The following is a 12700-nucleotide window of genomic DNA, read 5'->3' on the forward strand; positions in this document are numbered from 1 at the left end:
GTGAGGCAATCAGAGACCAAAAGCCAGTCCTTATGATTTTTCTATACATTAATTTATATTGGTTTGGAATATCCAGCCATTGACCATTATTTGCTATTGTTGGAGACAGTTGGGAAAATGCATATTCCCTGATCCTTACTGGATCAGTATTGAGGTCAAGAATTTGTTCATTCTGTGAACTGTCTCTTCTTCATCCTTAAGTACATTGTTAGCTTACATAGCTTAAAATCTTTATTTTCTCTTTTTATTTATTTATATATTTATTTATTTGTTTGTTTGTTTTTTAGTGTTAGAGACAAGGTCTCATTCAGTTACCCAGGCTGGAGTGCAGTGGCACTATCATAGCCCACTGTAACCTCAAACTCCTGGACTCAAGCAATCCTCCCACTTCAGCTTCCCGAGTACCTGGGACTACAGGTGCACACCACCATGCCCAGCTAATTAAAAGAAAAAAAAATTCCTTGTAGAGACGGGGTTTCTCTGTGTTTCCCAGGGTGGTCTCTAATTTCTGGCCTCAAGCAATCTTTCCACCTCAGCCTCCCAAACTGCTGAGATTATAGACATTAGCTACTGCACCCAGCCTTAACATTTTTTGACTTTTGTTGTTTCATATATTTAAATATTTTCATCATTTTCATTGGTTTCATATTCCCTTTCGAAGAGCTCTTCAATGTTTTGTTTTTCTTTTTCTGGTCCATTTAATAACTAGTTTGCCATTAACCATGGCTTTGCATGGCACATTCCTGAGAACTGTGACAAATATTCTCATACTGTGATCTGATTATATCATACCTCTGCTCAAATTTTTTCAGTGGTTTCTTGTCAGGCATAGAAAACTCTTAAGCTTTTGAGCATGAACAGAAGACCCTTTCTGAGGAGATTCCCCATCTCCCAACACTTTCCTTCAGTCAGACCTTAGAATAATTATAGCTACTGAGCTTGCCATACCTTCTCCTTTCTCAGTGCTCCCCCACCCCCACCCTTCCTAGTGTCTTTCCAGGCTGAAGGAAGAATATCTGTTAAATGTTTGCTCCCAATTTCATCCTCATCCTTGTGACACCCTCTCCTCATCCTTGTGACAAACTCTTACCCTCCAGTATCATCTCAAGTGTTAATGCTTCAGTGATTCTTTCTCTAAGCTCCCATCTCAGATTGGGTGCATTTTCCTTGTCTTGTATTTGAATATGCAAATCTCAATTAGGCTTTTATTTTTTATTTTATTTTTTTTACTTTCTCACAGCAAGTAGTTCTACACAAAATCTAGGTGGAAGAAACCAAGCACAATCATTTATTTAAATAGCATTTATTGTTTCTTCCTTTCTCTATGTCGTTTTATAGGAGAAGGGAGATATGAATTGGGGCGAGAGGCATCCTACTCTGTTGTTGGCTCTTTTTGTACCTACTATTGGCCAAAGAAGGAGAAGACAGGTGGAGAGTAGTGATGCTCCTCCTGGAATGCCAAGGTGGAAGAGAAAAGCAAGTGATTTGAGAGGTGATTGCATAAGCTTAGACTCAAAGGCCCTGCTGATATATTTCCTATCTTTTACTTGCATCCTTCACCACATGAAGGAGGTTTTAGGGTATTTTTCACATCTGCCCATGGGACAACCCAGCCATTTTCTCTGTCCTCTGGGCTCCCTGCCTTGACAGAGGCTTCTTAGTGTGGTGCTGTCACAACAAGGCTGTTACTGTGATTGAAAGGAAAAGGCCAAAAGACACAGACAATGGAAAGTTTATTTAATAGCCATGAATATATAAATGTACAGAAACAGTCAGACAAAGCATAAAACAACATAAAATACTCCCAGTTGGATTTACAGACTTTTCAAGTTCCCCACTGGGTCCTACTTAGGAAGAGTGAGACATCTTCTATGCCATTTTATCAGAGAATTTCCAATCCCCCTGCTCCTCCCTCTGCCTTTCTGAAGATTCTGCAATTGCCTTGCAGCTCTCCAGCTGCAAGCAATTGATGCAAATCAATCCTAGTACATTCCAGAGTGTTTATTGGGAGACTAGGTGAGTTGAAGGTGAATTTCTACTTGTAGCATCTATAAGTAGAGCATCTTGTAGCAGGCCCAGATTTCAGGGTTGCTTTCGTTTGGTCCATTTCTACACATGGTGTTTCTATATTTACTAGAGTTATCCCTGCACTGTTATAAGAGAGAAAACATGTTAATAGCCTGGAGTATGGAATTAGATTGCCAGGGTTTGAATTTTAGGATGACCAACCATACTGGTTGTGCTGGGACTGAGGAGTTCTGTAAGGATGCAGGAATTGTCAGTACTAAAACAAGGACAGTGGTCACCCCAGAACACTGCTACTTACTAGCTCAGGTCTAAAATGGAGGTAAAAGTATTCCAGCATTATGGAGGTATTGTTGGAATAAGAGTCAATATTTCTAAAGTGCTTACAACAGTGTCTGACATATATAAGTGTGTGTTAAATCTAAAACTTATGGAAGACACGATTTTTTTCTGGGCATAATCGCAGTGTCCAAGCAATGTTTTTAATTTTTGCCATTATCTTAGGGGTTTACAAAAGTGAATTCTTATTTATCTATACATTTATACGTATATACTGTTTAAGTGAGTTTTTACCATCTAATTTTCACATAAGACAATACATACTCAAAATAACTTCAGTATAGTAATGTTGAACTACAAAATAGCATGAGTAAAAAGTGATGTGGATAGTAAAGGAGGATGTCCAATTGTGAACAAGTTCCTCCAAACCCTGCCCCTCTTTCCTTTCTGCTCTTACTCTACCTTGATCAGAGCCCTGTTTAACAATGACTGTATTATGTTGGAATTATATGTCTATTGCCACCAGAGAGGGTGTGCAAAAGTAGAGCCTGTGTTGTAGCTGACAGTGTGGAGGGAAAAGAGAGCTTGGGCCAGTGGCTATTAATTACTGGAATCTTTCACCAGAAATGAGAGACTCACTGAGTGTCGGACCCTCACCCATCAGATTAGCCATCCCTCCTCCAAAGCAGGGGTATGGGCAGTCCTAGAGAAGGCAAGAAGTATTCAGACCATGTTCTATGGAAATGAGAAAGGTTTGGATCACAGATGTATCTCCCAGCCTACAACCCTTTGACTAAAAGCCTCCTACTTTAAAATATTTGTTAATAGTTTGAAGCTTTTTTCTAAAAAAAAAAAAGTTTTTGAATCCCTTGTGATTCAAATCCAGAGCAGTTCTCTTGACAAGAAATGAATGCTATGTGAACATAAATATTTTTAAATATCAAGACCTTTAGGTTTTCCTTGAACCTCATGAAAAGGACTCACAGACCCCCAATACTTCTTAAAAATCTTCCCTTCTTCTCCCATTGGCTAGTCTATTCAGCTAGGCAGCCTTATCTCTTGTAGCCCACTTTCATTTTCCCCACCCCAACCCTCTTTCACCCTTAAGCCTAGAAGTCTTTGGGACTTTGTTCCTATTCTTTTTCCTACACCTCTGAGTTCTTTATTGTGTAAGAAATAATAATTGATTTAATTTATTTGCTAAATTATTGCCGTCTAATATTCTTAAATTCTAAATCTGTGATGTCCTTCCAACACGCTAGCACCATCTTAGCTATTGAGCCCTTGAAAGGTGGCTAATCCTATTGGAGACACACTGTGGCAACTTAAAATCAGTGAGAGACCAACTCTACAAAGCAAAGAGTTCATTCAGGAGTAGCAAGGGATTGCAATGAGGGATACATGTGCTAAGAAAATCATAGGTGCATCCAAGAGAATTGGGGCAAAGGGGAAGCTTTTAAAGGCAAAATAAATGTCCATATAAGTCATTTTGAAACAATCACCATTGATTACAGGGTTGCATTGCTGGAGTTGTTAGCTTATTGGTGGAAATAGCCATTGTTAGGCAAGTGTCCTTGTGAAATCAGGTTACTGCAGTTTCAAGGAATTCCTTGCATAGTTCCCATTATAGGCATACATGGGTGAGGACCCCTCCTTCACGGCATCCCCGCTCCATTGTGTTAGGGTTTTATATTAGTGACTCCATTTTCATACTGATAACTTTCACAACTGCAAGTATATACACACTGAATTTCAAAGGCAGAATGAAAAGGAATGTAAAAGATAGCAATAATAATTTTTAAATTAATTTCAATTGAAATGATATTTTGGTTATATCGGGTTAAACAAAATACATTATTAAAACTAATTTTATCATCTTGCTTTTTAAAAATATGGCTACTAGAACATCTAAAATTATATACATGCCTCACATTATATTACCATTGAACAACACTGTTCTAGATTGGGTCAGCAAACTTTTCCCATAAAGGCCAGATAGTGACAAAGATTTTTTCCTTGGCCAAACTTTAGTCAGGCTGCTGAACCTTCTCCTAGGCCCATCTGTGCACTTCCTAATTAAACTCACTTTTAGCAAGAACCCCCTACCCTTGGAATCTGATCAGGCTTCTCATCCTCCACCATCCTCCAGGTGATGTCTGGTCACCCTGGCCTGCCTTCAACAAAAATCCTGTTAGGTCAGTTTAGCCAGACTCACTTTTGCCCCTGATGTTACCTCTCAGTGATTTCCATCCAACCACACCCTGCTCCTTGACTATGAATTTCCACTTGCCCATGTATTTGGAGTTGAACCCAATTTCCCCCTCCACTGCCAGGCTCTGTTGTAGTGGTTCCTGTACCTGTCTTAATGATGCTGAGTAAAGTCTTCCTTATTGTGCTTTAATAGGTATCATTGAATAATTTTTTTTCTTTAAAAAGGATAAACATTTTAGGCTTTGTGGGCCATGTGGTCTCTGTTGCAACCACAGATATATGAAAAGCAGCCACAGATATATGAAAACTAATGACCTTTGTTATGTTTCAATAAAACTTTATTTATAGGCTCTGAAATATGAATTTTAAAATAATTTCACTTGTCATGAAATATCCTTTTAAAAATTGTATTCAATTATTCAAAGATGTAAAAGTTTTTCTTAAACAGACTTAGAATCTGACTCGACTTCCTGGCCACAGTTTGTCCACCATACGTTACCCACATCTGTTCTATATCAACAACAGGACCCTAAGGATGAGATTATCTTCACTACCACAGAAAGGGCCTCAAGAGCTGGGCTGCTTGAGTAAATGAGTAAATTAGCGAAATCAGAACTGTGGACAACTAGAGGAGGAGTACCTAGTCTAAGGGGGTAGCCTGAACTCAGCTTCAGCTGAGTCTTCTGGATACGTGAGCCCTGGGTGGCCAGATTTCTGATTTACTTTTTCCCCAGGAGAAGCAGGGAATTCGAATTTTTACGTAACGTTTTCCAAACTTGACATACTATCCACTACCTTAAACAAATAAATAAGCCAAAAATTTTGTTCAGGTCAAACAAAATAGGATATAGTTTCAATTCAGTTCTCCAGCCACCACCTCATATCCTCTGTCTTAGCCATGGAATTTTATTCATAAACCCATTTCTTTTAAACCTTGCAGATAAAGGTGACTGGTGTTTTACATGTTTATGTGTCTTGCCAGAATAATTTTAGGTAATTTCAGTGTGACATAATTTTGCAATTACTACTTCATGTTCTCAAGGATAATTTTGTGTCATGTAGAGACTTTTTTACTTAGTAAACAATCATAGTCTATAACTAATTCTCTCCCTCCCCCTTCTTGTATATTTCCTCCATTTATTATGGTTTTATTCTTTGCAAAACACATTTTTTTCTAAAAATGGCTTTTAAGTGACTAGTAGATGAGAACTGTCATTACTCAAAAAGGCCAGGCTTTTAGTTTTATTATCTGAGAGAGAATGAGTACTTAGAAAACTACATGTATTCACTGAAAGAAAAAGCAAACAAACGTGAAAACTGATTTTGGGGTTCTAAAAATATTGTTGTTTTTACCTTTGACTTAACAGCTACTTTGGGGCCATCTTTATTCTTAAGTTAAATACGTTTTCTACTATTAGCTTAATGAAAAATTATTTTGAAATGTTTTTTTTCTATTTCTACAATAGAGTAAGATGGCTCAAAATTGTTATTTTGGGCAAGTCTGCTATTCCTGAACTCTGCCAGTTGGAGACAACCTCTCGTGTCAAAGAACTTCCTTTTTGAGACATGTGCTTGGCTCAGAATTACTTCTGCTCCCCAGTTTTGCCAAGTAGGCTTGCTTATACCCGAGAGTTCAATCATTTTATCTTTGACATTAAGGAGAAGTTTAGCCAATTTATATTTAGGTCAATATTTTAAAAGGAAAAAAATGCTGAGATTGATTTAATGCCATTTTGTAGCATTTTTCATTTATCTGCATGTGAGTTGAATGAACTCTTGTCTCCAAACATGTAATATTAAATCATAAAGCCTCAGCAATTACCTTCAGATCTAATTTTTCAGAATTTCTACCCATGAAACACAAAGCAGCTTTTCAAAACAACCAATATGATAAAATATGGGAGTGGAGGGGAAAAGAATGAAGCTAAAGACTCCTGCTATGGTAAAACCAGAATCAGGAGTGTTCTGATTAATCCCAACTGGAAAAATGAGGATCGGTGTACCTTAACCTTGACAAAATTCATTAGGAATGACAGAATCCTGTGTAATGACAAACGCCCTTGCTTCTCCATTTCTAAATTGTTATTAAATTCAAACTATGCCTATATTATTTTATTCATATTGTTTCTCGTTATTTAATGAGTAGACTTATGCTAGGAAACAGATCAAAACTCAAAAACTAAGTACTTACAAGTTTTTCAACATTGCCTTTTAACAGATTTTCTTATTTCTCTACACACTTTGAAGTCTTTCTTACCTGTGCCTTTTTACTTTATTTTTTTCTAGAGATGGAGTCCTACTATGTTGCCCAGGCTGTCCTCGAACTCCTGGGTTCAAGGGATCCTCCTGCCTCAGCCTCCTGAGTAGTTGGAACTATTGGAACTACAGGCATGAGCCACTGTGCCCAGCCTTTTCTTACATTTATCTCTTTCCTTTAACCAATATGGCTCCATCCAAATTAACTTTCTGTTGAATTCTATTTCAAGTTGCAGAATTTAGTTTTTTGTGCTTTATACATAATGGGTATACAGTAATATTTGTGAAATAAATCTATAATGTTAGGGAAACGTTATTCTTTTCTGTTTTGTATTTGTTGAATATGTTATATCAATAGAACCAATAAACAATTTCATCCACTAATATGGTTATTGCCATTTTAATTAGAATAATTACAACTTCTTCCCATTCTCTCCAAAATAAAATAAAAATCAAAGCCTTGAGTGTCTCGCTAAAAAATCTGTACCACGTTGTTGAGTCAAGGAAGACAAAATGACTTGGAATATTTTGCATTATGACCTGGAAACTGCGTTTATATCTTTTTCCTGCCATGTGCATATGATCACTGCCTTAAGGTTCAACTTTAGTTTTGGCTTGAAGTCAGACCATTGCGTTAGCTCTCTAATCAAAACATCTGGGATACAGCGAGACCAGTACATAGTTTTAAATATAGGGTTGTATAAGAGAATTAAAGGCCTTGATTGAAGGAAAGGTTAGGTGGTCTGACATCTCTAAAAGACACTTCTGGTGCCTTTTGTTTACAGAGTACCACAACTTGGGTAAGAACCACAGTATAACAACTAATGAATTAAGAAACTACATGGACTGTTATATACAATTACAGCTTCCACATTGAGATTACTGAATAAAAATCAAGACCAGTCTCTGAATGCTTTGCACTTACAGTAAAAAGAATTTTTTCAGAACACTGTCATCATATTTATAATTCCCATAAATTTTGCTTTATGGTCTAGTTTGGGAGTTTTTATCTTAAATTGGTTTGGATTTATTTTGTTTATTTGTTCTTTTTTGGGACCTGATTTTTTAAATTCACATTTTCACTTAATGACCTTCTCTACCCCTCACAGACGTTTTAAGGAGTTAGTGGTGCCTTTGTGCATTCTCTCTCAAGTTTGGAAAGGAAACAGAGAGCTCTCTACCCTGTTATTTAGTCTACTCTTTCCACATTCCTCTCTGGTACCTGGTTGGCAAAAAAATCTCCATAAACATCCTGGGTATAAAAGGACAGCTCAAAGAGCAATCTGTTAATCTGCTATTTGTTCAAAACTGCTGGCCAATCTTTAGACATTGCATTGGCTGTACTTGATCAAGAAAAGGTCCTATTCCCGATTTTGAGAAGTACTAACCTGACAGGTGTCAGAGGTAGGTGACCTTTAAAGAAAATATTAACTAAGAACAAAAGCATTAGATGGTTTCTAAATGAGCCAAGGCTACTCATCCAGCTGCCCTTGAGCAATAAAAAAGGAAAGTCAGTGCATTATACACCGGGTCAGTGATAAAAGGCATGAAAAAAATAATCTTTCTAAGTTAGACAATGCTGATATTGGCAGTCCTTGAATGCTATTAAAACACACATACTTCTTTTTGAGAAATGCTTAATGGGGCACAATTAAGCGGTCTGTAGAATTGAATGACCTTTAAATTGCTGTAATCTCATGAGGGAAACCTTTCATACACAGCATCTACTTTTGAAAGAACATTCCATGAAAATATTGTCACTAATTCAGCAGGGCATGCCAAACCTATGTCTAGTTTCTTGCTCCCTTTGGAGTCCTTCATTCCCAGAGAAAAGCTGAGATCACCAAATATGCTGACCTCAAACATGTCAGTCAACTAAAAGCCGTCACATTATTATAATTCAAAAACAAATTTGGTGGTAGGCAGAAAGGAAAAAACATAAAATAGGTAAAGCTTTAAACTGACAAAAAAGAAAAGAAGAAAAAAGAAAAAAACTATAACCTCAATCTTTTACATAAAAATAAAATCATTTAGATTGTAATATTTTCTCTTCTCATTTGTCCTACTTTTGTTCTTATTAAGCATATATTTTTAAGAAAAAAAATCATCAAATAACATATACAGAACATATACATATACATATACAGAACTGTGACTTCCTAAATTAGTTCTGAATCTTAAGAACCAATTTTCCCCCTACAATTTATGTTTTGAAAAAAGGAGACTAGGCATGATGGCTCATGCCTGCACTCCCAGCACTTTGGGAGGCTGAGACAGGAGGATTGCTTGAGGCCAGGAGTTCGAGATTAGCCCTGGCAACATAACAAGACCTCCTGCCTATAAAAAAATTTAAAAAAAAATAGCTGCACATGGTGTCTGGTGCCTGTAATCCCAGCTACTCTGGAGGCTGAGGTGAGAGGAGGATCACATAAGTGCAGGAGTTGGAGGGCTGCAGTGAGCTATGAATGTGCCAGTGTACTCCAGCTGGGAAATAGAATAAAACCCTATCTTAAAAAAAAAAAAAAAAAAGACGAATTTACTGAAAAGGCAGTACAACGATAATTTCAATTCATTTACCTTACCTCTCTTTTATCTTAATCTGTATCTTTATTATTTTGACTCACCTACTTGAGTGTAAGTTGTACACATGACACGACCCTAACTACTTTGGCATGTATTTTCCAAAAACTAGGAGAGTCACCTGTCTAATCACAACCCTATTAGCACAAGAAATTTCACTTTGATAATATCTTCTAATATACAGTATAGATTCAGATTTCTCCAATTATTCCAAGAATAAACTTTAGGCTATTTTGTGTTTATAGACATGTTTTTGTATCCAGAATTCCGGTAAGTATTAAACATTGTATTTAGTTGTCATGTTTTAGTCAACTTTAATCTGGACCTATCCTTATCTTTTTGTTTTTTTTGGCCCTTATGATACTGATATTTGAAGAGTTCAGGTCAGTTATCCTGTAAAATGTTCTACATAATCTGGATTTGTCTGATTACTTCCTCTTGATTAGATTCAGGTTAAACATTTTTGGCAAGAAAAATACATAGGTGGTGATGCTGTATGCTTTCTTATTGCATCACATCAAGAGGCACATGATGTCAGCTCTTCCCACTAGAAATGATGGTAAGTTTAATCACTTGGTTAAGTGGTGTCCATGAGATGTTTCCACTGTAAAGGTCTCTTTCTCCGTTTGTAATTAATATGTAATCTGTGATACTATAACATTAAATTAATATTGATATATAAAATTAATATGTAATCTGTAACACCAGATTTTGTGAATAATGTATTCCCCAAAATCTTTCACTTAATACTTTCAGCATATACTGATGAGCCTTGACTAAATCTATTACTGTTATGGAGTCTGCAAAATTATGACTTTTCTGATCCTATCATTCCTTTTATGTATATTAGCTAGCATTTTTCCATAAGAAGAAGTTTTGTTTTCAACCTTCTTGTTAGTTTTTTAAAGTACCATTATGGAATCATAGATTCTTTCTGAAGTTCAAATTGTCCCAACTTTGACTAGTTGGATCCTTTAAAGTAAAATTTTAATTTGGAAGTGCTCTCAATACTTGTTTTAATCTTAGTAAATAATTTCAGCCATTTTTTTAAAGTAGAGGTTACTACAATGTCATGGCTAAATCTTTTTTTTTTTTCTTAAATAAGGATACAAGTGAATAACCAGGGCTTATCGTTAAGTGCTTAATAACATCTTTCATTTGTTGTGGCAATCTGTCAACTTTAATTCAATAATTATGAAATGCCTTGAAATAAATGAGAGTTAGAGGCATCCTAAACTTACCCTGATTTGAAAGGACCAAGAAAAGTAGCTGACCTTCAATAGAAAGCCAATAAAAGTTAACTGAACACATTAAACTAATCATCAAACTAAAATGCTAAAGTCATGAAACATAAGAAAAGATTGAAATAAGAAATATTAAGGGTCTGATCGTACAGAAATAAAGTTATTTAGCTATTCGTAAGTTATTTTTATCTCCTTGTTACTATTTGAAATTTCTCCCAAACTGTTATCAATACAGTGCAAAAGACAGTTCTTCACTAACTTTCCCTTATTTGGATTCATAGAGCATATGTAATAGACCTATAATTAGGAATAGCCTTTAAGAGTTATTTTGATTTAGCAAACTGTAAATGAACATTCCTTTTTTCCCATTGATTGGTATTGCTTCCTAGATCAAGAGTTTTTTGCCAAAGCACCCTATATCTGACATGAAAAATTGGTTAATAAAATTTAGAAAGTTTTTCTTAGTAAAATTTAGAAAGAGCTCCAAAACAGAAAGGATGAAATAATATATAAACTTTTCTGTGAGAAAAACTATGAATGGAAAGTAACAAGTAGATGCAGGGACATACATTTTGTATAGTTTTAAAAACTCTGCCTATAACATAAATTTACATTTAAAAAACTCCACACACATAAATTGTGTCATTGTGGATTATCTACAAAGTAGGTAATATACTCATGGATTATTCAAGGCTGGCTGTAAATAGCTTAACCCAACCAGGATACTTGATCCTACCAGAAGGTAGTAAATCACTCGCTTCTTAGAGGCTTAGTATTATTTTCAAGCCACTGTCACACCATTTAGTAGATGGAAAGGAGTCATTTCTTTTTTTTTTTTTTGAGATGGAGTCTCGCTCTGTCACCAAGCTGGAGTGCAGTGGTGTGATCTTGGCTCACTGCAATCTCTGCCACACGGGTTCAAGTGATTCTCCTGCCTCAGCCTCCCGAGTAGCTAGGACTATAGGCGTGTGCTACCATATCCAGCTAATTTTGGTATTTTTAGTAGAGACAAGGTTTCACCATGTTGGCCAGGATGGTCTCCATCTCTTGACCTCATGACCTGCCCACCTCGGCCTCCCAAAATGCTGGGATTACAGGCATGAGCCACTGTGCCTGGCTAGGAGTCACTTCTTTTTCCTAAGTTTTTGGCAGTTTTTGTTGAAATTTGAGCTGTCCAAATTAGTTCATAGGCCTGATATGTTATTTTTCAATTTTTACCAAAAAGACAAAATATATTTTATTATTTTAAGATAAAGTGATTATTTTAAGCCCTGATTCATTATATGTGAGTGGGAGAGGTGAACTCATATATAAAAACAAACAGAATTTCCATTAAAAATAAAAGATATCAAATCATTACATAAAGAAAGACGGAACATTGCACAGTAGCGTTTGAAGAGATGCCAGAGATACATAAAGATATAGTCATTGGGTCTACTTTTTAGATAGATTGTTTTACAGCAAGGATTTTCAACTTAATATGTATTTTACCTAGAACTATTCCACTAAGCCTCCTGTATATATTACGGCGACACTTTCAATCACACTATATCAACTGTCCCCCAGTACTTATTTTGTTTCATATTGCTGGTTTTACATGACATCCTTGATTAATTTTCAGGCCTTGAGGTGCTACTTATTAAATTAAGGATACAGCCCACTAAATTAATAAATTATTACTGTGGAGGCACTTGTGTCTTCTGCATGTGTAAGTGCATTGCTTAAATTACTCTCAGGGAATAATTTACACATGAAGAGGCACTGGTGGTTAAAAAAGCTCTGTGTATTTCTTATCTCTGGAAATAGTCCTGGACTAGGTGCTCAAATGGCTATCAAAGCAATCTTTTTTTCAAAGTAGTAATGATTCTTACCATTTTAGTGTTCCCACACTATCCTAGAATCATGAATTAAATATAATGTTAAACATGTAACATTTTGAACCAAAAATTTCCATAAGAAATGGGGAGATGATTTCAACTGAGAATTGCTCATGATCTTGAAAAGACTTAGCTTTTTTTCATTGTGGGATTTTTTTTTCTCCCTAAAAGAGCTGTAAAAAAGTGAACATACAAAATACTTTAGATCAAGAAAAAGGAAAGTAGGAA

Source organism: Pongo abelii, chromosome 13 (genome assembly GCF_028885655.2).
Source record: "Pongo abelii isolate AG06213 chromosome 13, NHGRI_mPonAbe1-v2.0_pri, whole genome shotgun sequence".
Taxonomy (NCBI): Eukaryota; Metazoa; Chordata; class Mammalia; order Primates; family Hominidae; genus Pongo; species Pongo abelii.